A 26424-nucleotide genomic window follows, 5' to 3' on the forward strand; every position below is an offset into this window, starting at 1 on the left:
AAAACAGTACGCTGCTATAAAATCAAATGCAAAATTCCTGGACCGAAAAGGCCAAAAAGCCTCCTTTTATGCCAAGCCCTGGCACATGCCCGCACAGTGAATAAGGCGCACATATTTGGTATCCCCATGCACGGGAGAAGTGGAAGAATGTGAAAGGAGATTAATTTTGTCCATGGTCCATACCGTGTGTGAAAAATGCTATCATAAACTGACGCAATTGTTAAATTCTTGCATTTTTTTCCAATTTTGCCCACTTTAGGGAAAAAAATAAAAATGATATATACTGACAAATGCCACTAAAACAAAGCCCTTTATTCACCTGCAGAGTTATAGTAATTTAAAGAAGCGCATAGCAAAATTGTCAAATTTGCTCTGGTCATTTAGCTGTAAAACAGCCTAGTCCTTAACCGGTTAAACATGTCAGGAGAGGTGACAGATTCTCTATAAATCTAGTGACTCACAGGTGACGACTTCTCAGGTTCTGGTAACTTTTTTCCTCTTTTCTTCTCCATCCGGTCCAGACTTCATGACGACTTCTCCCGGCCATGACCCATTTCTGCAGAATTTGCCACTTAGATGTCTTCTGTTGCTCACTTTTCCAACATTTCTACACCTATAAACGAAAACAAAATGATCATGGTGCCACACACTGTGCCTCTAAATATAATAGCACCATACACTGCGCCCCTGAATATAATTGTGTCAAACACTGTATAGTAAAGCACCACGTGCACAAAGGCCCCTGTAGATAGTGTCACACACATCCCCCTGTAGATAGCGTCACACACATCCCCCTGTAGATAGCGTCACACACATCCTCCTGTAGATAGCGTCACACACATCCCCCTGTAGATAGCGTCACACACACACAGCCCCTGTAGATAGCGTCATAGACATCCCCCTGTAGATAGCGTCACACACACAGCCCCCTGTATATAGCGTCACACACACACACAGCCCCCTGTAGATAGCGCCACACACAGTCCCTGTAGATAGCGTTACACACACAGCCCTCTGTAGATAGCGTTACACACAGCCCCTGTAGATAGCCCCACACACAGCCCCTGTAGATAACATCACACACAGCCCCCTGTAGATAGCGTCACACACACAGCCCCTGTAGATAGCGCCACACACACAGCCCCTGTAGATAACATCACACACAGCCCACTGTAGATAGCATCACACACATATCCCCCTGTAGATAGCGTCACACACATCCCTTGTAGATAGCGTCACACACACACACAGCCCCTGTAGATAGCGGCACACACACATCCCTGTTGATAGCGTCACACACACAGCCCCTGTAGATAACATCACACACATTCCCTGTAGATAGCGTCACACACATCCCCCTGTATATAGCGTCACACACATCCCCTTTAGATAGCATCACACACACACAGCCCCTGGAGGTAGCGTCACACACACATCCCCCTGTAGATAGCGTCACACACACATCCCCCTGTAGATAGCGTCACACACACACAGCCCCTGTAGATAGCATCACACACACACAGCCCCTTGTATATAGCGTCACACACACACACAGCCCCTGTAGATAGCGTTACACACACAGCAGTGATGAAGGGAGGGAGTGAGTTATGGAGGGATGATGGGAGGGAGTGAGTGATGGAGGAATGAAGGGATGGATGAACAGAGGGAGGGAGTGATGGAGGGAGTAAGTGATGAAGGGAGGGGGTAATGGAGGGATGAATTGATGAAGGGATGGGGGTTTGGAAAAGCACTCACCAGCCTGGAGCTCTGTGTAAAGACCTGACTGGTGGGCGGGCCTTCTCCCCTGCAGATATTCTGCTCCTTCACTGTGGTAGACGGACCTGATTGGTGGGCGGGGTCACATGGGCATGACGTCATCAAAGGTCCTTCTATTCGGAGCACATTTATGTAGAGAGGTAACTTCCACTATCCCGACTAAGCCCGCCCCGAATTGTTCTCCCTGCACCTTCTCTCTGCAGTGACAGTGAGCAGCGCAAGTGCGCTGCATAGTTTTTAAGATTATGTGCAGTTCGGGCAGCCATGGGCCCCCTGAGTGCCTCGGGCCCCGGGCGGCCGCCCGAACTGCCCATATGGTGATCCGCCATTGATCCCCGCCTCTCTATTGCCCCAGTATTCACCACTCCCGGGGTACTGGAAAGAGCCAGATACCATCAAAAGTGGATCATCTAATGTGATGGTCCCCTCCTGCAGGTCCAGTCAGTTGTGTAGAGAAGGAGCTGGCTGGGGGGCGCGATCTCCACACGGAGCTTCTGCTTCTCATGCTGGATCTTCCCTATCCAGTTTATGAAGTTACAACAGGTCTGCAGGGGGGTCCGCGAGCGTTGGGAGAGGGGGGAGCGAGCGTTGCAAGGGGGGGCGGTGAGCGTTGCGAGGGAGGCTGCACGAGGGTTGCGAGGGGGGGCCAACAGTCCAGGGGGGGCGATGACAGACCGGCGGGCCCCTTTTCTTCAGCCATGTGTCCGGGCCCCTGATGGGAGTACCACTAGTGCGGCCCTGATGTCAGCCTAGAACAGGCTTGCCTGACTGTCTCTATTTCTATATGTTGAGCAACTATTAGTCGCTGAACAGAGAGTGAAAGACAGGCAGCAAAGGACATGCATAGTGCTGGACAAGCATTGGGGGTATGCCACTGCTCTGACCGGTGTGCAGGTACGCAGCCCAAAGCGCAGCAAGCTGCGATGCACTATGTCTTTTGACAGCTTCCTAGCCATCCTTAACTTTTTCAACAATTTGTGTGCAGTAGCTCCTCTGTGGGACAGGACTAGGCGGGCTAGCCTACTCTCTATATGCGTCTATATGCGTATCAATGAGTTTTGGGTGCTCATGACCCAGTTGCCAATTCACCGATTGTCCTTCCTTTGACCACTTTTGGTAGATACCAACCACTGCATACCAGTAATACCCCACAAGACCAATTTTTTAAATTATTTATCTTCAATGATATTAGTATGGGGTTCCCACTTTTTTTTATAACCAGCCGAGGTAATCCGAAATCCGCAGGCTGATATTATTAGGATGGGAAGGTCCAAGAATATTGGTCTCTTCGCACCCTAAAAATGCCAGCCCGCGGCCACCCCAGGAGGGGACCATCACATTAGATGATCCACTTTTGATGGTAACTGGCTCTTTTCAGTACCCCGGGAGTGGTGAATACTGGGGTAATAGAGAGGCGGGGATTAGTATAAACTCAGAGATGACAAAAAACCTTGCTGGCTGGCAACAAGCCCCTTGGTTAGTAATGGACAGTTTTCTATCAGACACCTCCATTACTAACGCTATTATAGAGTAGTAAAAAAAAAACAAAAAACACTTATAATGACATAAAAAAAACTCCCCTACAAAAGCCCTCGATAAACCTTTTATTAAAAAAATAAATAAAAATAGTTAAAACGCTGGTCTGCCATTGTTTAAGGGAAGCCTGTTAAAACAAACACACATAAAAAAAAAAATCACAATTACAACATCACAAAGCACATTTAATACTTTCCCTAGCTCATTTCCTTCACGGTGGAGCTGCTGTTCTGCTGTCACTTGCTTGGAAACACTTGCTTTTATTAAAAATAAAATAAAAAAATAGGTCAAACTCTGGTCTGCCAATGTTCAAGGGAAGCTGTTAAAAAAAGAAAAAAATGAAAATACATAAAAAGAAATAAATCACAATTTCAAAATAAAATACATTTGTAGAATAGAAGACCTCTGTAGTTTGGTGAACCATTCAGACACATCACATGTTAAAACCTGGATCCCATGCTGCGTCTGGTGCTTAATGATTACCTTTATCTTTCCTATGTGCTCTACTGTATACCTGCTATAATATATATATACATATATATGTATACGGTATATATGTTCATATGCATTACTGTTGCTGATGTACTACAACATGTATCATTGCTGATTATTATTCTTCCAGAGCTATTGTAATAGATAGAGTTTATCTCCCTGCTTCCCTTCCCTGGAGACCTGCATTGTACATTTTACAATTGTTGATATTGCTTATGTATCCTTTTGTGTTGAAAACGAAATAAAGAATTACATAGAAAAAAAAAATCACAATTACTGTCACAATCTGTGGGTATGCGGACCCACTGGGCCAAACTGCTGTAGCGGTATAGCAGCTGGCCAAACAGGGTACAAAGTCAATGTCTATAGTTCGGATAAGATGCCTCTGGCAATATAGACAGTAGCGATAGTTTAGGCTCGGATGGAACTCTGGCAGCAGGCAGACAACAGGTGCGGTGAAACACAGCAGGTGTAGTAAGCAACACAACACGGCTCCAACACATACAGCACAGGAACACGATAGCACGGGAACAGGATACAGGTAGCAGGAACGGGAACACTGGGAACTGGAGAACACTAACACGGGTATACAACAACGCTCAGGTGATGAAGGAAGGCGCAGAGCCCTTCTTGTAGTCCAGGGTGATTTAGGCTAATTGGAACATTACTCCAGGTGCGCGCGCTGGCCCTTTAAGGCCGGGCACGCGCGTGCACCCTACGGGATGCTGCAGAACTGGACGGAAGTGAGTGCTGGCGTCTCCTGAGGAGGAGATGGGGGCCAGCGCTCGCAGATTCATGGCTGTGGCCATCGGGGGGTGAGTAATCCCGACGGTCCGTGGCCATGGGTGTTACAGTATCCCCTCTTATGCCCCGTTTTCTTGGGACCAGAGCAGGCGAGAAACTTCTTCACGAGGGCAGGAGCATTGAGGTTCTCCTCTGGCTCCCAGGACCTCTCCTACGGACCAAACCCCCTCAAATCCACCAAATAAAAAGTTCTTCCTCCTACTTTCTTGGTGTCCAAGATATCCATCACCTCGAATGGATCTGATGAACCGCTGGGGGCAACTGCAGGACTAGAAGTAGAATGACCTGGGCAAGGTATCGGCCATCACATTCTTGTCGGCAGGGCGGTAGTGGAGCTCAAACTGGAACCGGGCAAAGAACAGCGACCACCTGGCTTGACGGGGTTCAGCCGTTGGGCCGTCTGGAGATAGGTGAGGTTCTTGTGGCCAGTCAAAATCAGGATGAGATGAGCTGCGCCCTCTAGTAGATGTCTCCACTCCTCCAAGGCCAGTTTGATGGCCAGTAACTCCCGATCCCCAATTGAGTAGTTGCGCTCTGCGGAAGAGAAAAGCTTGGAGTAATAGCCACATACCACTGTCTTGCCTTTGGGACCTCTTTGGAACAGAATTGCGCCAGCACCAACAGAGGAGGCGTCCACATCCAACGAAAACTGTAGAGATACATCAGGATGATGGAGGGTTGAGGCTGACGTGAAAGCATTCTTCAAGCTAATAAATGCGGTCTCTGCCTCTGGAGTACACACATTGGCGTTCATGCCTTTATTGCTGAGGGTAGAGATGGGAGCTGTCAGTGAGAAGTTGGGGATGAACTGCCGGTAGAAATTGGTGAAACCCAGGAAACGCTGTATGGACCTAAAGCCTTGAGGATGTGGCCATTCCAGGATGGCCTTTACCTTCTCAGGATCCATCTTGATACCTTGATCCGAGATAATGTAGCCCAGAAAGGGTAGAGACTTTCTCCCAATTACGCACTTCTCCATTCCTGCATTAACTATATGGTCTATATTTATCAATATTGAATGTATACTACTACCATTCCCTGCCCTGCCTTACGATTGACACTGTCTGTTCATGTACTGATTGTACATTTGTTTTTATGTGTGTCATTTTTAAACAGTTGGTACAACTGTTTAGTTTGTCTTCAATAAAAGATTTTTGTATTTTTCTATGAAATGATTGATATGGTCTTATTATAGCATCTAAGGGAAGTTTTCTTGGTGTTTATGTCTTATATGGTTTTCCATATGCAAATTAATATATATTGATTATATGACCTTAAAACAATAGGTATTCTTTCTCGGTTTAATTCCTCCATTACAAGTTTATGCTCAAAACTTACAACTCTGCCCTTCACCACGCCAAACAAGTCTTTTTCACTTCTCTCATCTCCACACTATCTAATAATCCAAAACGCCTCTTTGATACTTTTCACTCCCTCCTTAATCCTAAAGTGCAGACGCCAATCACAGATCTCAGTGCTGAAGACGTGGCCACTTATTTTAAAGTTAAAATTTACAACATCCGGGTTGATATTATCTCCCAGTCACCTAGTAACATCGATCCCCTTCCCTCCCGCACTCCCTCTTGTTCACTTTGAGCATTTGAACTAATAACAGAAGAAGAAGTCTCCAGGCTCCTCTCTTCTTCTCGTCCTACTACCTGCCCTAGTGACATCTCCTCCAGTCCCTCTCCCCAGCTGTCACTAGTCACCTGACTAAAATATTTAACCTCTCTCTTTCCTCTGGTATCTTTCCCTTCTCTTTTAAACATGCCGTTATAAACCCATTACTGAAAAAAACAACTCTTGACCCATCCAGCGTGACTAACTACCGACCAGTCTCTAATCTTCCCTTCATCTCCAAACTTCTGGAATGCTTGGTCTACTCTCGCCTTATCCGCTATCTCTCTGCTAACTCCATTCTTGACTCCTTACAATCTGGTTTCCGCACTCTACACTCCACAGAAACTGCCCTTACTAAAGTCTCAAATGATCTCTTGGTGGCTAAATCGGACGGTAAATCCTCTCTCCTGATTATTCTGGATCTCTCTGCAGCCTTTGACACTGTAGACCACAAACTTCTACTTAACATGCTCCACTCTATTGGCCTCAAGGACGCTGCTCTCTCTTGGTTTTCCTCCTATCTCTCTGACCGCTCGTTCAGTGTGTCATTTGCTGGTTCTACTTCTTCTCCTCTTCCCCTTGCTGTTGGGATTCCTCAGGGATCAGTCCTAGGTCCGCTCCTCTTTTCTCTCTACACAGCCCCTATTGGACAAACCATCAGCAGATTTGGCTTCCAGTACCATCTCTACGCTGATGACACCCAATTATATGCCTCTTCCCATGACATCACCTCTGCGCTAATATAAAACACCAGTGATTGTCTGTCCGCTGTCTCTAACATCATGTCCTCTCTCTATCTGAAACTGAATCTTTCTAAAACTGAGCTCCTTGTGTTCCCACCATCTACTAATCTACCTAAACCAGATGTCTCCATCTCAGTGTGTGGCACTATCATAACTCCAAAGCAGCACACCCGCTGTCTCGGGATTACTTTTGACTCAGATCTTTTCTTTACTCCTCACATTCAATCACTTTCATGCTCCTTTCATTTTCACCTCAAAAACATCTCCAGAATCCACCCTTTTCTTACTGAGGAAACAGCCAAAACTCTCATTGTTGCTCTGATTCACTCTCGTCTTGACTACTGTAACTCATTACTAGTCAGTCTTCCCCTCACTAAACTCTCCCCTCTCCAATCTATCCTTAATTCAGCAGCCAGGCTCATCTTTATGACCAACCGCTACACCAACGCGTCTACCCTGTGCCAGTCACTGCACTGGTTGCCCATCCCCTTCAGAATAAAATTCAAACTTATTACTTTTACCCACAAAGCTCTCCACAGTGCTGCACCACCTTACATCTCCTCCCTCATCTCTGTCTACCACTCTACTCGGGCTATACGTTCTGCCAACGACCTTAGAATAAAATCCTCCATAATCCGAACCTCCCACTCCCGTCTCCAAGATTTTTTTCGTGCTACACCTCTGTAATGTGCTACCCCAGACAATCAGATTAATTCCCAATATCCACAGTTTTAAATGTGCCCTGAAAACACATCTTTTTAGACTGGTCTATAACATTCGATAATCTGACTCCTTTCCATGGCCCCCCTTTTAGATTAGCCGTCAGAATAAGATTCCCTCACACTCCTTCACTTCATGTCCGTCATACACGGATACTGGCTGGTGACCGGCTCATGCAGCTTTATGTGTACCACCCATGTGTATAAAAAATGGCTGGACCATTGTACAGAACAAACACTGTAACACATTGTGTCTCCCTTATTTCCTCATAGATTGTAAACTCTTGCGAGAAGGGTCCTCACTCCTCTTGTTTGAATTGTAAATTAACATTGTCACTATGTAATGTCTGATATTGTCTGTTCATGTTTCCTCTAAATTGTAAAGTGCTGCGTAATATGTTGGCGCTATATAAATAAAGATTATTATTATTACTTCTCCAACTTGGCATACAGGCGATTCTCCCTTAACCGCTTAAGGACGCAGGCTTATTTTGGCCTTAAGGCTCAGAGCCCATTTTTCAAATCTGACATATTTCACTTTATGTGGTAATAACGTCGGAATGCTTAAACCTATCCAAGCGATTCTGAGATTGTTTTCTCGTGACACATTGGGCTTCATGTTCGTGGTAAAATTTGGTCGATATATTCAGCGTTTATTGGTGAAAAATGGCAAAATTTAGAGAAAAGTTTGAAAAAATAGAATTTTTCAGAATTTAAATGCATCTGCTTGCAAAACAGACAGTTATACCACCCAAAATAGTTACTAGTTCACATTTCCCATAAGTCTACTTTAGATTGTCATCATTTTTTGAGCATTCTTTTATTTTTCTTGGACATTACAAGGCTTAGAACATAAACAGCAATTTCTCATATTTTCAAGAAAATTTCAATAGGCCATTTTTTCAGGGACCAGTTCAGTTCTGAAGTGGTTTTGAGGGCCTTCTATATTAGAAAGTCCCCATAAATCACCCCATTTTGAAAACTGCGCCCCTCAAGGTATTCAAAACCACATTCAGAAAGTATTTTAACCCTTTAGGGGTTATTGAAGCAGTTGCATAGAAATACATCATCCATTTACAAAGAGCATAACAGGCAGCATTTATGCCCGGCACATCAATATTTTATGCTTGAGAACAATATCTTCTCTTCATGACATCTAAAAATCTCACGCCACAGCAGTAAAATTTTAATGTATATAATCAGTAGATCTTGTTAGCTCAACTGCAATATGACAGACAAACCAAATAAACAGACAAACAAATAAACAATCCACCGTGACCGTGGCTCATGTAAGACTATTACTTTACATTAAGTACTATTCAGTACTATGTACTATCCCGCTTAACCTAGGTTTCAGAGCTCCCACCTTTACCAACAAGATCCGTTTATGTCTCTCATCTTTGATTACCTCTAAGCCTTGTCCCTATATGTCAGCCAAGGCTGCCATATTTTAAGAAAGGATTTCCTGTTTTTATTTTCCCACCCTGCAAGCTCTTCTAGCCGACATATTTGGTGGAGTTTGTTTACTAGTTGATCCAATGATGGGGGTACTGAGTTTCTCCACAAGGTAGGAATCAATAATTTAGCCGCCGAGATTATGTATGTGGGGAGGTTTTTGGAAGATGCAGAAAACTCTTTAGTGGGTAACCAAAGTAAAATCAGTTCTCTAGTAAGTAAAACTGGATTAGAACAAATTCTCACAATCAGATTTTCACTTCTTTCCAAAAGGGTTGAATCTCCATGCATGACCACCATATATGTGAAATACTACCCACTTCCTTCCCACACCTCCAACATTGATCCGAGGGTGAAACCCGAATCCTATATAAGTAATCCGGCGTTCTGTACCACCGAGTTAGCATCTTGTAAGAATTTTCTTGCATTCTGACACAACTGGAAAAACCATGTGAATGACGAGGAATGCAAGACCTATCTTCTGCAGAAAATGAACAACTTAGTTCCCGTTCCCATGCTGATATAAAACCTGGGGGCTCTTTGTTCAAATTTGTTATCAATTGTTTGTATATCCTAGAGAGATATTTTTTAGGGGTCGTGGCAAATAAGGTGTAATTTTCCAACCACGTGGGATCAGATTTGCGTACAGCTGCTGAAGCGAGAAACCTCTTACATGTATGTGAGAAGTCTATCACTTGTAAGCTTGATTGGCTTGGGATATGCAATTCTTCATGTAAGGTTTGTAGTGTAGGCGGGCCCATTGAGTCAAAAACTCTTGCTATCTTTAATGACCTCAATTGAGACCAAGAGTCAGGAACCGTAGAGCAAGTGGAATTCACTAAACATGGAAGTACAGAGAATGGTGCTAACATTGAAAACTTATTATCGCGTAGATATAGTGCCAAGGAAGTGTGGCAAACCTTAAGCATTCCCCATGTCATATCACTCACTACCGATGATCTGGCAGGAAACGTATTTCCGACCCAGAAAGCAGAAGCCAGATTGTGTAACATTAAGCCCTTTTCTATAGCTACATGTGGAAGTGCCCCTTCAGCTTTTGCAAGGATTGGTGAGGATCACCTATTACACAATATATGTCATGTCAGAGAGACCACATGGTGTACACCACCAATTTGAGCTGAGTTGAATCAGGGAAAAGGAAAGGGGAAAAGGATGTGGTCTGTGAAAAAATGAATAATTAACTTTTATTAAGTATGCATTAAGAAAATGATTAAAAGGTCCAATGGTGCAATTTGGTATGTGTGAGTGACCCCTCAATTCACATACCCTTGGCCAAAAATTAATTGATGAGGTAATATATAATATTGCTGTCCGTTGTTCCGTTAGTAGTACTAGATGATTAAACTGCAGCTGCCACAGATTACATGAAAATGAATGAAACTGTAAATTAGTAGTTCTACCGATCACTCTGTCTTAAATTGGACCGGCTGTATAGCCTGGGTTAGAGTATTGACTGTTACACTGTATAATACTAAGTGCAGCTGGGCCAGTAGCAATGTGCCCTGTAATGAGAAGAGGTATGATAATAAGCAAGGTGAAACCTTGCAAGCCTCTTACCCCTGCGTTAGTGTTGGTATGGTGGTGTGAACAGTAAATGAACTGCACCCTCACGCTGGTGTCCCTGGGGATCAGAGCAGCAGCGTTGGGAACGGTCGTATAATACAGTGAGAACACTCTCAGCTGTCAGCTGAGAGGCAAAGTGAGAACGGCCGTAAGCAATAGTAGCTGTGCTCAGCTATAAGCCGAGAAGCAGTGTGTGCGGCAGGGTTGCTGTCAGTACCCGCAGGTGAACTGAGTCACCAACGGGAGCCGGCGATAGGCCAGACAGGATGAATCACCCAGCTGATAGACTCAGCAGGGCGCACTGCAGTCACAAGCACGGACAGCCAGCAAGCAGCTGGCAGCCGTGGTTGAAGGAGGATCGTGGAGCAAATAGTGGAACTTGGACAGCTAGTGCCAAGTAGTGCACCATAGGATTATTAAAATTGTTGCTGAGCACCCGACGCGCGTTTCGCCAGAATTCTGGCTTCTTCTAGGGGTCTAGAAGAAGCCAGAATTCTGGCGAAACGCGCGTCGGGTGCTCAGCAACAATTTTAATAATCCTATGGTGCACTACTTGGCACTAGCTGTCCAAGTTCCACTATTTGCTCCACGATCCTCCTTCAACCACGGCTGCCAGCTGCTTGCTGGCTGTCCGTGCTTGTGACTGCAGTGCGCCCTGCTGAGTCTATCAGCTGGGTGATTCATCCTGTCTGGCCTATCGCCGGCTCCCGTTGGTGACTCAGTTCACCTGCGGGTACTGACAGCAACCCTGCCGCACACACTGCTTCTCGGCTTATAGCTGAGCACAGCTACTATTGCTTACGGCCGTTCTCACTTTGCCTCTCAGCTGACAGCTGAGAGTGTTCTCACTGTATTATACGACCGTTCCCAACGCTGCTGCTCTGATCCCCAGGGACACCAGCGTGAGGGTGCAGTTCATTTACTGTTCACACCACCATACCAACACTAACGCAGGGGTAAGAGGCTTGCAAGGTTTCACCTTGCTTATTATCATACCTCTTCTCATTACAGGGCACATTGCTACTGGCCCAGCTGCACTTAGTATTATACAGTGTAACAGTCAATACTCTAACCCAGGCTATACAGCCGGTCCAATTTAAGACAGAGTGATCGGTAGAACTACTAATTTACAGTTTCATTCATTTTCATGTAATCTGTGGCAGCTGCAGTTTAATCATCTAGTACTACTAACGGAACAACGGACAGCAATATTATATATTACCTCATCAATTAATTTTTGGCCAAGGGTATGTGAATTGAGGGGTCACTCACACATACCAAATTGCACCATTGGACCTTTTAATCATTTTCTTAATGCATACTTAATAAAAGTTAATTATTAATTTTTTCACAGACCACATCCTTTTCCCCTTTCCTTTTCCCTGATTCAACCCTTCAGCTTTTGCCAATTGTGTCCATCTCCCCAGTTGTATTGCATTATAATACGAAGTTAAATCCGGTAACACTAATCCTCCTTCATTTTTCTTCCTTATCAATTGCAGATATGCGATTCTAAGCCTTTTATTACTCCACAAAAAATCTGTGAATAAGCGTCTAAACCTTGAGAAATAATATTTAGGGATGTCAATTGGCAAAGTCTGAAACAGGTATAAAACCTGCAGTAAAATGAATGTAGTAAGGAGATTCTTGCGTCCTATCCAAGACATATATGGGATATGTAGTTTATTCAAAAAATCTTTAATTTTGTAATACAATGGGTTGTAATTCCGGGTGAAAAGCAATTTAGGGACAGACGTGATTTTAAGTCCTAAATATTGCAATTCGGACTTTTGCCATTTAAAAGGTGAGCGTGAGCTAACTGTCAATAAGGTATTGTGGGGTAAAGTTATATTTAATGCTTCCGATTTCTCGTAATTTATCTTAAAATTTGAGATCCAACCAAATTCCTCAAAAATTTGGTTGAGATTTGGGAGGACTACCACTGGATTTGTTATGAATACCAACAAATCGTCCGCATACGCAGCTGTTTTGTGTTCGAATTTTCCCACCGTCAGGCCTTTAATAGAGGAGGTCTGTCTAATTTTAAGTAAGAGTGTTTCCATTACCAAAACGAACAACGTGGGGGACAAAGGGCAGCCTTGCCTTGTTCCATTTTGAATAGGGAAAGGATCTGAAAAGGTGCCGTTCACTTAAATTCTCACTGTAGGGTTTTGATATAAAGAGAAAATCATGCCAATAAGTGGTTGAGGGAAACCAAATTTAGCAAGAGCAGCTTTCAGGAATACCCAGTCAATGCGATCAAAGGCCTTTTCTGCGTCTGTCCCTAATAGTATCAGGGGTATTTTGTTTTGTCTAGCATGAGATATGGCATGAACCGTTCTTATGGTATTACATTTTCCCTCCCTCCCCGGAACAAATCCCACCTGTTCCGCTCCAACCAATTTAGAAAGATAAACATTAATGCGTGTTGACAAAATTTTTGCCCACCATTTCAAGTCCGAATTTAATAGGGAAATAGGCCTGTAGCTACTGCACCTTTCCAGATCCTTACCCTCCTTCGGTAGGATGGTAATATTGGCCTCCAAGGCTTGTTTAGGGAAGGTAGCTCCATTCAGCATGGCATTACATAATGATAGAAAGTACGGCATTAGTATATTTTTAAATTTTTTGTAATAAATGATGGGAAGACCACCCGGCCCAGGACTTTTCCCATTTGGTATGGACATCAAAATCTTTTCAATTTCAGACATAGTGAATGGAACCACCAACAAGGCTCGTTCCTCTTCTGACAGGGATGGCGCTTCAATAGATGCTAGGAATTTTTGTATGGCGTCAGCATGTGGAGTTACACTGGTCTGTGTAGGATCTTTTTTAATATTATACAGCTCCAAGTAATAATTCCTAAATTCCCTGGCAATTAGATCCGTTGTAGAGAGTTTGTGCCCTGCCCCGTCTTTTATGGAAGAAATGAACTTTTTCCCTCTTTGTTTTTTAATGAGATTTGACATTATTTTATTCCCTTTGTCCCCGTGAGCATAGGTTTTATATTTTAATAGTTGAAGGGTTTTCGCCGATCGTACATTAAGGATATTCTTGAGTTCCTGCCTAAGATGTCGTAATTCAACCTGTGCTGAGGCCAACTGTGCACATTTGTGTATATTTTCCAACGAGGAAATTTTACCCAGCACCCGATTGATATTTTTCATCCGTTCCTTCTTGACTCTAGACCCCAAGGCAAATAAGTTCCCCTCTTACAACAGCCTTATGCGTCTCCCACAAGATAGGCTGAGAAACCAGAGGGTCCTCATTAAACACAAAAAATTCCTTCAACCTAAGTTCTAAGGCGTCAGAATCCCTTACGTTTTCTAATAAAGTATCATTTAGCCTCCAATTCCACCCTCGTACTGGAAGGTCTGTCAAAGTAATTTTGATAGAAATCGGTGCATGGTCCGAGATGGTAATGTTACCAATTGAGGAAGATGTGACCGCAGGCAAAAATCTTTATGAAATTAGCAAATGGTCTAAACGCTGATATGACTCATGTGGGGCCCAATAAAAGGAATAATCTCGGTCGGACGGATGACGTATTCTCCACACATCGATCAGTTTCAACCTGGTTAACAGCATTTTGAGTCGTCTGCGGGCTTTATGGGTAATATGTGATATTTTGGAGGTGGAATCCAAGTTCGGATCCAGTACCAGGTTAAAATCCCCTCCTACTACCACCAACCCTTCAAAGAAGAGCTGAAGAAAATGCAATACCTTTGTCAACCACTGCGCCTGTCTCACATTTGGTGCATAAAGATTAACTAATGTAATTTTCGTGTTCAGAATAGTTCCTTTGAGAAATATGTAACGACCACAAGGATCAATTTGTGTAGCTTCATGAACAAAGGGTATTGTGTCTCGTATCGCTATTGAAACCCCTCTCGAGGCATTAGGATAAGTGCAGTGATACCACTTGTCATAAGGCTTAGTAGGAAGTAAAGGGATCTTATTTGATTTGAAGTGCGTTTCTTGTAAGAAAATGAGGTCAGCACTTTCTCTTCTCAACATATTGAAAACCTGACTTCGTTTCTGTGGGATGTTCATGCCTTTAACATTAAATGATAACGTTTTAAGCGAGGCCATAAGTAAGTAATACAATGAGACAGACGCAGTGATGTCCGAGCACGGTCACGGTGTAAACATAAAAACTTAAACTATGCACAGATATTCCTGTGGGACTATCAACCCCGTAGCGAGGAGATCCCAGAGGAAAGGCAGAAGGAGATCCTGCACATCCTCCAGTATCCAAGATTGCCATTAGTATCTCCGTTTCGGAGAAAGCACCAGGTAAAGGGTGGGGGGGGGGGGCCAGGAAACAAAGTTCCACCTCCAGAAACTTTAACATCTAATTAAGCTAATCGACAATATTAGACTAAGAATGGACTGTCCTCAAAATCCATCTCACTATACTAGTGTAAATTAGCAGATCTATATAGAACCTCTATATAATGTAGTATACTAGCTCCTTAATAATAAACACTTTCCATTCTTTTAGAAGTATACTATAGCAACGTCTGATACAACTTTAGCTACATGGATATAGCAGATAATAGGGTATGCATTATATTAGGACAGTTGAAATAAACCATTTACTTATATAATACAAAGTACAAAGGGATCTGCTGGTAGAACATAAGCAGTTCAATAAACACTCACGCACTCCCTATGGCTCACAATTTATGTAGTGAAGGAAGAAATTTTCATCGTCCATGACGAACATTTCAATCAACCAGAGTTGGCGTTTGATGTTTCCAATATCGCGGAGACTTCATCCTGGCCGCCACCTGCCATCCCTGCAACGACGGTAAGTATGGAAGTTCTGGTATATCCGATGCTGCCTGCACAGGTAGCCATGACGGAATGTCAAGCGGTGAAATGCCTAACTTTTCCCAAAATTTAGGGAGATCATCTGGAGAGCGGATGGTGAATTGTCGCCCCTCTATCATGGTCGCTAAACCGAACGGGAATAACCACCGCACCGGCAATTTCTTGACACGTAGCATGTCCGTCACCGGCTTCAGGATCCTCCGTTTAGCCAAGGTGCTGGGAGCTATATCTTGAAAAAAGAGTAGTTGTGTAATGGCAGGAAGGAGGTGAAGGGAAAGTGAGCCCTAATCTACCCACCGCCCTGTCCCTGCCTACTTGCAACGACCCGCCCTAGGCGACGAGGTACAACTGGACGGCGGTCCCTACGCTGGCTAAGTGCACAGGAAGACAAACAGGGAACACGCAAGGGAAGGGGCAGTAGCCACGGAACGCCACGAGGAAACGGGGCGGCGAACGAACAGTCAGGACCAGGACGAAGTGAGTACACCCGAGCAGGCACGGAGACAGAAGCAAGCCAGGGCAAGCAAGCAGGTCAAGCAGAACTGCAGCAAGGCAGAAGCACGGCAGAAGCAGGCTGGAGCAAGCAGCAGTGGGGCCAGGAATCCAAAAGAATTACAAGCACTGAGGGAGAGCACAGGGCAGGTAATAAAGGGCAGGGGGCGGAGCTAACTCCGAGAGACCAGGCCGCGATAGGCTCTCCCACTCCTGAGCCTGCCACCCTGGTTGGTGGGAGATGGTGTCAGTCGAGCAGGTCTGGCCTCAGGTGTGGATTGATTAATCCCAGGAGTATAGCTAGATGAAGTACCTGGCAGATCCCTAACAGTACTCCCCCTTTTATGAGGGGCCACCGGACCCTTACTAAGGGGACCCGGTTTAGTGGGGAAGAGGAGGTGGAACCTCCTGATCAATACCCCAGCGTGAACATCACGGGCAGGTACCCAAGTCCTCTCCTCTGGCCCGTATCCTCTCCAATGGACCAGGTACTGGAGGGAGCCCTGGACCATCCTACTGTCCATAATCTTGGCCACCTCGAATTCCACCCCCTCAGGGGTGAGAACGGGAACAGGAGGTATCCTCGAGGGGGACCAGGACGGGGAGCAGCGTTTAAGGAGGGAGGCATGGAAGACGTCATGTATGCGAAAGGATGGGGGGAGCTCCAGACGGAAGGATACAGGGTTGAGGACTTCAATGATCTTATAAGGTCCAATAAATCGGGGAGCAAACTTCCTGGACGGGACCTTAAGGCGCAAGTTCCTGGACGACAACCAGACCAAATCCCCGACGACAAACCGGGGGTTAGCAGAACGTCTACTATCCGCCTGAATCTTTTGTGCGCTCTGGGACGCCTCTAGGTTCTTCTGAACCTGGGCCCAGACAGTGCACAGTTCCCGATGAACCTCCTCTACCTCAGGATTATTGGAACAACCAGGGGAGACGGAGGAGAACCTTGGGTTAAACCCGAAATTACAGAAAAACGGGGAGACCCCTGACGAGTTACTGACCCGGTTATTCAGGGAAAATTCAGCAAGGGGAAGGAATGAGACCCAATCGAATTGACAGTCAGAGATGAAACACCTTAAATATTGTTCCAGGGATTGGTTGGTCCTTTCCGTTTGGCCGTTAGTTTCGGGATGGAAGGCGGAGGAGAAGGACAGATCAATCTCCAACTTTTTACAAAAAGCTCTCCAAAATAAGGAAACAAATTGTACCCCTCTGTCAGAAACGATATTGACTGGGGCCCCATGGAGACGCAGGATGTGTTTCACAAACAAAGAAGCTAACGTCTTGGCGTTAGGTAGCTTCTTAAGGGGCACAAAGTGGCACATCTTGCTGAAGCGGTCGACTACCACCCACACCACCGACTTGCCCTGAGATGGAGGCAAATCGGTGATAAAATCCATGGAGATATGGGTCCAAGGTCTCTGGGGAATGGGCAAGGAACGTAGTAGGCCCGCAGGTCGGGACCTAGGGGTTTTGGACCTAGCGCAAACCTCACAAGCGGCGACGTAAGCCCTAACATCTTTAGGCAACCCAGGCCACCAATAGTTTCTGGTAATGAGGTGTTTGGTGCCCAAGATGCCAGGATGACCAGATAGAGCGGAGTCATGGTTTTCCCTGAGTACCCTCAGCCGGTATTGCAGGGGAACAAACAGTTTGTCCCCAGGGACGTTCCCGGGAGCTGCACCCTGATCAGCCGCGATATCAGAAGCTAAATCAGAATCCGTGGCAGAGACGATTATACCAGGGGGTAAAATACAAGCGGGATCCTTCTCGGAAGGAGGATTGGCCATGAAACTACGTGACAGAGCGTCAGCCTTAATATTCTTGGACCCAGCCCTATAGGTAACCAAGAAATTAAATCTGGTAAAGAATAGTGCCCACCGAGCTTGTCTAGGATTAAGCCTCCGGGCCGATTCTAGGAAAACCAGATTCTTGTGATCCGTAAGGACCGTTACCTGGTGTCTGGCCCCCTCCAGGAAGTGCCGCCACTCCTCAAAAGCCCATTTAATGGCTAGAAGTTCGCGGTTACCAATATCATAGTTACTCTCCGTGGGCGAAAACTTCCTAGAGAAGTAAGCACAGGGGCGGAGATGGGTGAGGGAGCTGGTACCCTGGGACAAGACGGCCCCCACTCCCACCTCGGAAGCGTCAACCTCCACAATAAATGGCTCCTCTTGGTTGGGCTGAATCAGCACGGGGGCCGAGATAAAGCACTTCTTGAGAGTCTCAAAGGCCTGGACAGCCTCAGGGGGCCAATGGAGGACATCGGCACCCTTGCGGGTAAGGTCCGTAAGAGGCTTAGCGACGACCGAGAAGTTGGCAATAAATCTCCTGTAATAGTTGGCGAACCCTAAAAAACACTGTAACGCCTTAAGGGAGGCAGGTTGGACCCATTCCGCCACAGCTTGAACCTTGGCAGGGTCCATGCGGAATTCATGAGGAGTGAGGATTTGCCCTAAAAATGGTATCTCCTGTACCCCAAAGACACATTTTTCAGTCTTAGCAAACAGATTATTCTCCCGAAGGACCTGGAGCACCTTCCTGACATGCTCCACGTGGGAGGACCAGTCCTTGGAAAACACCAGTATGTCATCAAGGTACACAACAAGAAAATTACCCAGGTACTCTCTCAGGATTTCATTAATAAAATTCTGGAAGACAGCAGGGGCATTACACAACCCAAAGGGCATGACCAGGTATTCGAAATGACCCTCGGGTGTGTTGAACGCAATTTTCCACTCATCCCCCTCTTTGATGCGGATAAGGTTATATGCCCCCCGTAGATCGAACTTAGAAAACCATTGGGCTCCCTGAACCTGATTAAAAAGATCCGGAATCAAAGGAAGTGGGTACTGGTTCCTTACGGTGACCTTATTCAGGTTACGATAATCAATGCAGGGCCTAAGACCACCATCCTTCTTCCCCACGAAGAAGAAGCCAGCACCTACAGGAGAAGTCGAGGGGCGAATGAAACCCTTGGCCAGGCATTCTTGGATATACACCCTCATCGCTTCACGTTCAGGACATGAAAGATTAAATATCCTACCCTTAGGAAGCTTGGCACCAGGCACCAAATCGATAGCGCAATCGTAATCTCTATGGGGGGGCAACACCTCGGAGGCCTCCTTAGAAAACACATCGGCGAAGTCCTGAACAAACTCAGGAAGCGTGTTTACCTCCTCCCGGGGAGAAATAGAGTTAACAGAAAGACATGACATAAGACATTCATTACCCCATTTGGTGAGATCCCCAGTATTCCAATCAAATGTGGGATTATGCAACTGCAACCAGGGGAGACCTAATACCAGATCAGACGATAATCCCTGCATCACCAGTACAGAGCACTGCTCCAAATGCATGGAGCCAACCAGGAGTTCAAAAACAGGAGTATGCTGAGTAAAATAACCATTAGCAAGGGGGGTTGAGTCGATTCCTACTACAGGGATGGGATAAGGTAAATCAATACAAGGCATCTTTAGAGACATAGCAAAATCCACAGACATGATATTAGCAGATGAGCCAGAATCCACGAAAGCACTGCCCGTGGCAGACCGGCCAGCAAACGAGACCTGAAAGGGAAGCAAAATTTTATTGCGTTTCACATTAACGGGAAATACCTGTGCGCCCAAGTGACCTCCCCGATGATCACTTAGGCGCGGAAGTTTTCCGGCTTCTTATTCTTGCGCCTGGGACAGGTGTTCAGTAGATGCTTGTCGTCCCCACAGTAGAAGCAGAGACCATTCATTCTGCGAAACTCCCTACGTTGTCGAGGGGACATGGAGGCCCCGAGTTGCATAGGTACCTCCGAGTCCTCCGTGGAGGGGCGAGGAGACGGGACCTCAGGGGGAATCGCAGAAAAGTCAGAGGGGAGCACACTGAAGCGTTCTAGCTGACGTTCCCTGAGACGTCGGTCAAGTCGTACTGCTAGGGCCATAACCTGGTCAAGGGAGTCAGGCGAGGGGTAGCTAACCAGCAGATCCTTCAGGGCGTCAGATAATCCTAACCTAAACTGGCACCTTAGGGCCGGATCGTTCCACTGAGAAGCTACGCACCACTTCCTAAAATCAGAACAGTATTCCTCAACCGGTCTCCTACCCTGACGTAAGGTCACCAGCTGACTCTCGGCTAAAGCAGTCCTGTCAGTCTCGTCGTAAATGAGTCCGAGGGCAGAGAAAAAACGATCAACAGAGGAAAGTTCAGGGGCGTCAGGAGCCAAGGAGAAGGCCCACTCTTGGGGCCCTTCCTGGAGTCGGGATATGATGATACCCACCCGCTGGTTCTCGGAACCTGAGGAGTGGGGCTTTAGGCGGAAATACAGTCTGCAACTCTCCCGGAAGGAGAGAAACGTCTTACGGTCCCCTGAAAACCGGTCAGGTAACTTGAGGTCGGGTTCTAGAGGTGAGGTGAGGGGTACTACTAAAGCAGCGTCACCCTGATTGACCCTTTGGGCCAGGGCCTGGACCTGTAGGGAGAGGCCCTGCATCTGCTGGGTCAGGGTCTCAAGGGGGTCCATGATAGCGTCAGCGTAGGAGAAATGGTAGACTAGGTAAGGGCTTGTAATTCTGTAATGGCAGGAAGGAGGTGAAGGGAAAGTGAGCCCTAATCTACCCACCGCCCTGTCCCTGCCTACTTGCAACGACCCGCCCTAGGCGACGAGGTACAACTGGACGGCGGTCCCTACGCTGGCTAAGTGCACAGGAAGACAAACAGGGAACACGCAAGGGAAGGGGCAGTAGCCACGGAACGCCACGAGGAAACGGGGCGGCGAACGAACAGTCAGGACCAGGACGAAGTGAGTACACCCGAGCAGGCACGGAGACAGAAGCAAGCCAGGGCAAGCAAGCAGGTCAAGCAGAACTGCAGCAAGGCAGAAGCACGGCAGAAGCAGGCTGGAGCAAGCAGCAGTGGGGCCAGGAATCCAAAAGAATTACAAGCACTGAGGGAGAGCACAGGGCAGGTAATAAAGGGCAGGGGGCGGAGCTAACTCCGAGAGACCAGGCCGCGATAGGCTCTCCCACTCCTGAGCCTGCCACCCTGGTTGGTGGGAGATGGTGTCAGTCGAGCAGGTCTGGCCTCAGGTGTGGATTGATTAATCCCAGGAGTATAGCTAGATGAAGTACCTGGCAGATCCCTAACAAGTTGTGTCCCTTCATAGAGATATTCCTGTCGTTCCCTCGCCGCTTTCAACAGACTTGATGTATCTATGAAACTTAACAGGCCACAAATCACGTCTCTCGGCGGTTCGTTCGGTGCAGGCTTCGGTCTCAGCGCCCTGTGAACCCGCTCCACCACCATTTTGTCGGCCCTCTCTTGACCCACGAGGTCAGCAAAGATTTGAGTAATCACTTGGGGCAAAGTGTCTCCTGTTACTGCTTCAGGGAGACCCCGCACTCTGATATTCCGGCGGCGACTACGGTTTTCCTGGTCCTCAATCATCAAATGAGCATTATTTATGTGATTCTGATCAGAGACAAGCATGGTGGAAACAGCAGCACTGTGGCTTAAAATGGAGGTCTGGGTTTCTTCCAGTGAATCCACCCTTTGCCCAATCTGCTTAATATCCCCTTTTATATCCGCCAGTTCCTTCATTATTGGGGAGATTGCTTGTGTCAGTACCTTTTTAAAGTAGGAGCGTGACAGCGTGTCTCTGCCCCTCGCTGGTTCTGAGTAAGCTTCAGAGCTGTCTCCCTCTGAGTCGTCATCTCCAGCATCGTCTGCATGCTGTGCCGGCGCCATTTTATCCCGGGCCGCAGGAGAGGAAAGTTTCTTCTTCAGGAATTTGTCCATTTCGGACTGGTTCTTTCCTTGTTTTGCAGGACCGGGTGAGTCTCTGCCCTTATCCCTTGAAGTTCTCACCATTTCGGTCGGTTATATCGTCTTTGAAGCTGTCGTTTCTAGAGGTGAAGTGAGGAGCCATCACGATGCGTCGTAACTCCGCCCCAATTTCTTATATTTTTAAGAAAATTTCAGAGGCCTTTCTTTTAAGGTACCTGTTCAGTTCTAAAGTGGCTTTGAGGGGCCTATGTATTAGAAACCCTGATAAAACACCCCATTTTAAAAACTAGACCCCTCAAAGTATTCAAAACAGCATTTAGAAAGTTTTTTAACCCTTCAGGCATTTCACAAGAATTAAAGCAAAGTGGAGGTGACATTTGCAAATTTCATTTTTCTTGCTGAATTTCAATAATATAAAAAAAAAAATCTGTAACACAGAAGGTTTTACCAGAGAAATACTACTAAATATGTATTGTCCAGATTCTGCAGTTTTTAGAAATGTCCCACATGTGGCTCTAGTGTGCTCGTGGACTAAAACACAAGCCCCAGAAGCAAAGAAGCACCTAGTGCATTTTGAGGCCTCTTTTTTATTAGAATATATTTTAGGCAGCATGCCAGGTTTGAAGAGGTGTTGAGGTGCCAAAACAGTAGGAATCCCCAAATAGTGACCCCCATTTTGAAAATGGCACCCCTCAAGGAATTAATTTATGGTTGTTGTTACCATTTTGACTGCACAGTTTTTTCACAACACCTATTTGAATCTGGCTGTGAAATTAAAGAAATTAAATTTTTTCCAATAAGATGTCATTTGTGATCAAAATTTCTTATTTTCACAGGGAACAAAATACCCCATTTTGTTGCCCAATTTGTCCTTAGTGCGGCAATACCCCATTTGTGGTGATAAACTGCCGTTTGAGCCCATGGGAGGGCTCAGAAGGAAAAGAGCGCCATGTGTTTGTTGGAGTCCAGATTTTGCTGTATTGGTTTTCGGGTGCCATGTCGCATTTGCAGAGCCCCAGAGGTATCAAAGCAATGGAAACCCACCAGAAGTGACCCCATTTTGTAAACTACACCCCTCAAGGAATTCAAATATGGTTGTTGTTACAATTTTGACCGCACAGTTTTTTCAAAGCACCTATTTGAATTGGGCTGTGAATTGAAAAAAAATTAAATTTTTTCCAAAAAGATATCATTTTTTTATCAAAATTTCTTATTCTCACAGGGAATAAAATACCCCATTTTGTTGCCCAATTTCTCCTGAGTGCAGCAATTCACCATTTGTGGCGATAAACTGCCGTTTGGGCCCATGGGAGGCCTCAGAAGGGAAGGAGCGCTGTGTGTTCTTTGGAGTGCAGATTTTGCTGGTTTGGTTTTCAGGTGCCATGTCGCATTTGCAGAGCCCCAGAGGTATCAAAGCAATGGAAACCCACCAGAAGTGACCCCATTTTGGAAACTACACCACTCAAGGAATTCATTTATGGGTAATGTGACCATTTAGACACCATAGTTTCTTCACAGAACTTATTTGAATTGGGCTGGGAATTAAAAAAAATATATGTTTTCCAATAATATGTCGTTTTAGCTCAAAAATTCGTATTTTCACGAGAAATAAAATACTACATTTTGTTGCCCAATTTGTCCTGAGTGCGGTAATACCCCATTTGTGGTGATAAACTGCCGATTGAGCCCATGGGAGGGCTCAGAACGAAAGGACCACCATTTAGCCTACTGGGGATTTTCTGGTGCGAAGTAAAGTATGCAGAAGCCCCTGAGGTACCAGTACAGTTGAAACCCGAAAGAAGTGACCCCATTTTAAAAACTACACCCTTGAGGCATTTATCTAGAGGTGTAGTGAGCATTTTGACCAGAGACATACACCCCATAAACTGTAATGTGGGTTCTCCCGGGTATGGCAATACCCTCAATGTGGCTGTTATCAGCTGCTTGGGACACAGCAGGGCTCAGAAGGGAAAGATGAGGGGGATAATCTGTGTGGAGTGCATCAGGGTAAGTAAAATTGGGGTAAATTATAAACCAAGGGATGTATGATAAATTTTAAAACACTCTTTCATACAGAGCTCTGTTTTTTCTGGACACGCCGTCACATTGATATATTGTGTCCTCCCTTATCCCCCTCTTATAGCAGACTTTGCACCTCTTTTGACTTTTTCCCCTCTTGCCAGTTTGGGGAACTTCTCCTGGAAAGTGTTGCCCTTGTACGATGCGTGTGGCCTCGCTTCCAGAAGTACTGGGTGCCCCCCCCTTCCTGGTCCCCAAAGATTAGGTTCTTGATAACCACCTATTGAAATTCCAGGAAAGTTCCCCTCTGGCCTGTACATCGACGTAGCACGTACACATTGTACAATGCCATCTGTATGATGTGCACGGCCAGCTTCTTATACCACACCGCATGACGCTGTAGGGCCTCAGGACTTGATCTGACAAGTCCTCCCCTCCCATGAACCTATTGTAGTCCAGGATGCAGTCTGGTTTGGGGGTCTCTGTACTGGTACCTCCTACTGGTACATGTGGCATCTCTCTTGTCTTGTACTTGACACACAATATGTTGCTGCTAGAATGTGCCCTGCTCTCACCCCTTCTTGTTTGCCCAAGCAGTGTCTTAGGGAGGCCTAGGAAAAGAAAAAATCGGATCCAGCGGAGAGTCTATTTGGTTCTGTTAAAATATAGGAATCTTCTTCCAAGTTTTATTGAGCGAAGGATAAAACAAGTGCAGTGAAATTGAAATAAATTCCCAAATGTACAATAAAGGGATAGAACAGCAATTGGAGCGGTGCCTACGCGTTTCTGACGCTGACTGCGTCCTTAGTCATGGCTGCAGACACGACGCGCGTTTCGGCGGGATGCCTTCGTCCGGGGGATGCCTTCGTCCGAAATGCGCGTCGGGTCTGACGGTCTCTCATTGCAGTGATACCATCACCAGTATGGGTATGTCATGTATTTTGTTCCTCCCATGCTGCTTGCTCTCGTAAATATACTTACTCTGAGTATTTACCTACTTTCATGTTTTTGTTTTCTAAGCAGTTTCTCGGGAGGTCATTAATATATATTTTGTTGACAACAGACTTTCAGTGTGTTTATCACTATACATTAATACTTATGTAAATTATTGTATCACACAGGCTACCATCTGCATTTTTGCTTTGACGCAATTAGTCTGTTTACCTTACCTTACTAGACTCTGTCCCCATTTCTATATACTCCTATCCCTTGCGATTTTTGAACGTTTTTATTCATGCTCTGTATGACTCATCTTTTAATTGTTGTGATATATGTTAATAAAGTTTATATTTTTTCTGCTATACTTTTTGTGTTAATTGTACCCCACACTTTATAGGCTATATATAGCAGTTGTTGAGGGTCAATGCACCAAGTCACACTTGGTTTTACGTAAGATCTTGTCTTAAATATAGCATTCTGGTTATATTTCTGTTACTTTTATCAGCAAGATCGCCTCTTGTCTGTACCAATAGGTTTTTCGTTGCCCCTCACTCACAGTAAAGCAACCATCAGCCCCCCACTCACAGTAAAACGACCATCAGCCCCCCACTCACAGTAAAATGACCATCAGCCTGCCACTCACAGTAAAATGACCATCAGCCCGCCACTCACAGATGCCCCCTGTAGATAGTACCACACAGCCCCCTGTAGATAGTGTCACACAGCCCCCTTGTAGGTCGTGCCACACAGCCCCCTTGTAGGTCGTGCCACACAGCCCCCTTGTAGGTCGTGCCACACAGCCCCCTGCAGGTCATGCCACACAGCCCCCTGTAGGTCGTGCCACACAGCCCCCTTGTAGGTAGTGCCACAAATGCCCCTTGCTGCACAGCCCCCTTGTAGGTAGTGCCACACAGCCCCCTGTAGGTAGTGCCACACAGCCCTCTTGTAGGTAGTGCCACAAGGCCCCCTTGTAGGTAGAGCCACACAGCCCTTTTGTAGTTCGTGACACACAGCCCCCTGTAGGTCATGCCACACAGCCCCCCTGTAAGTCGTGCAACACAGCCCCTTTGTAGGTAGTAGGGATGTCACGATACCTGAATTTGGACTTCGATACCGATACTTCGTGTAGTATTGCGATTTCGATACCAAAACGATACTTTGCCAACAGTAATAAAAAAAAGTTCTTCCATTTTCTGATGTGAGGCGCGTGGTGTGATGCTGAATTTAACCTCCATTTGCCTCACATTAATAGTAATTAACCCCATCATGTTTCTCAGTCATAATGGGTTAATGTGTGAGGTACATGATGGGGTTAATTACGATTAATTTGAGGCACATGGAGGTTAAATTCATCACACCTCGGGCCTCACATTAATAAGTGAAAGAAGTTTTTTTTTACAGCGTACACATCATAAATGACGCACAAAAATTGTTGTGCAGGTTATTACGGCCGCGCCAATACCGAATGTGTGTATATTTTATGTAATGAGACTTATTTTAATGTTTATTGTAAAAAAAAGGTGTATGTGTATTTTTTTAAATGTAACATTACTTTATGTTTTTATTTTATTTTTAAACTTTAATATACTGGCATATATCACATATATGCCAGTACATTAGCCTGT

General features: G+C 45.7%; 1 long non-coding RNA gene across 1 annotated transcript in view; it reads right to left on the reverse strand.

Annotated features, from left to right (window-relative positions):
- Nucleotides 1-3420: 3420 nt before the first annotated feature.
- The window catches only part of LOC142748124 (uncharacterized), a 50731-nt gene continuing 27727 nt past the window's right edge, over nucleotides 3421-26424 (reverse strand). Inside the window, exon 4 of the long non-coding RNA XR_012882144.1 lies at nucleotides 3421-3631. This is a non-coding gene — a long non-coding RNA (uncharacterized LOC142748124). The remainder of the gene's footprint in view (nucleotides 3632-26424) is intronic.

This window comes from Rhinoderma darwinii, chromosome 3, assembly GCF_050947455.1.
Source record: "Rhinoderma darwinii isolate aRhiDar2 chromosome 3, aRhiDar2.hap1, whole genome shotgun sequence".
NCBI lineage: Eukaryota > Metazoa > Chordata > Amphibia > Anura > Rhinodermatidae > Rhinoderma > Rhinoderma darwinii.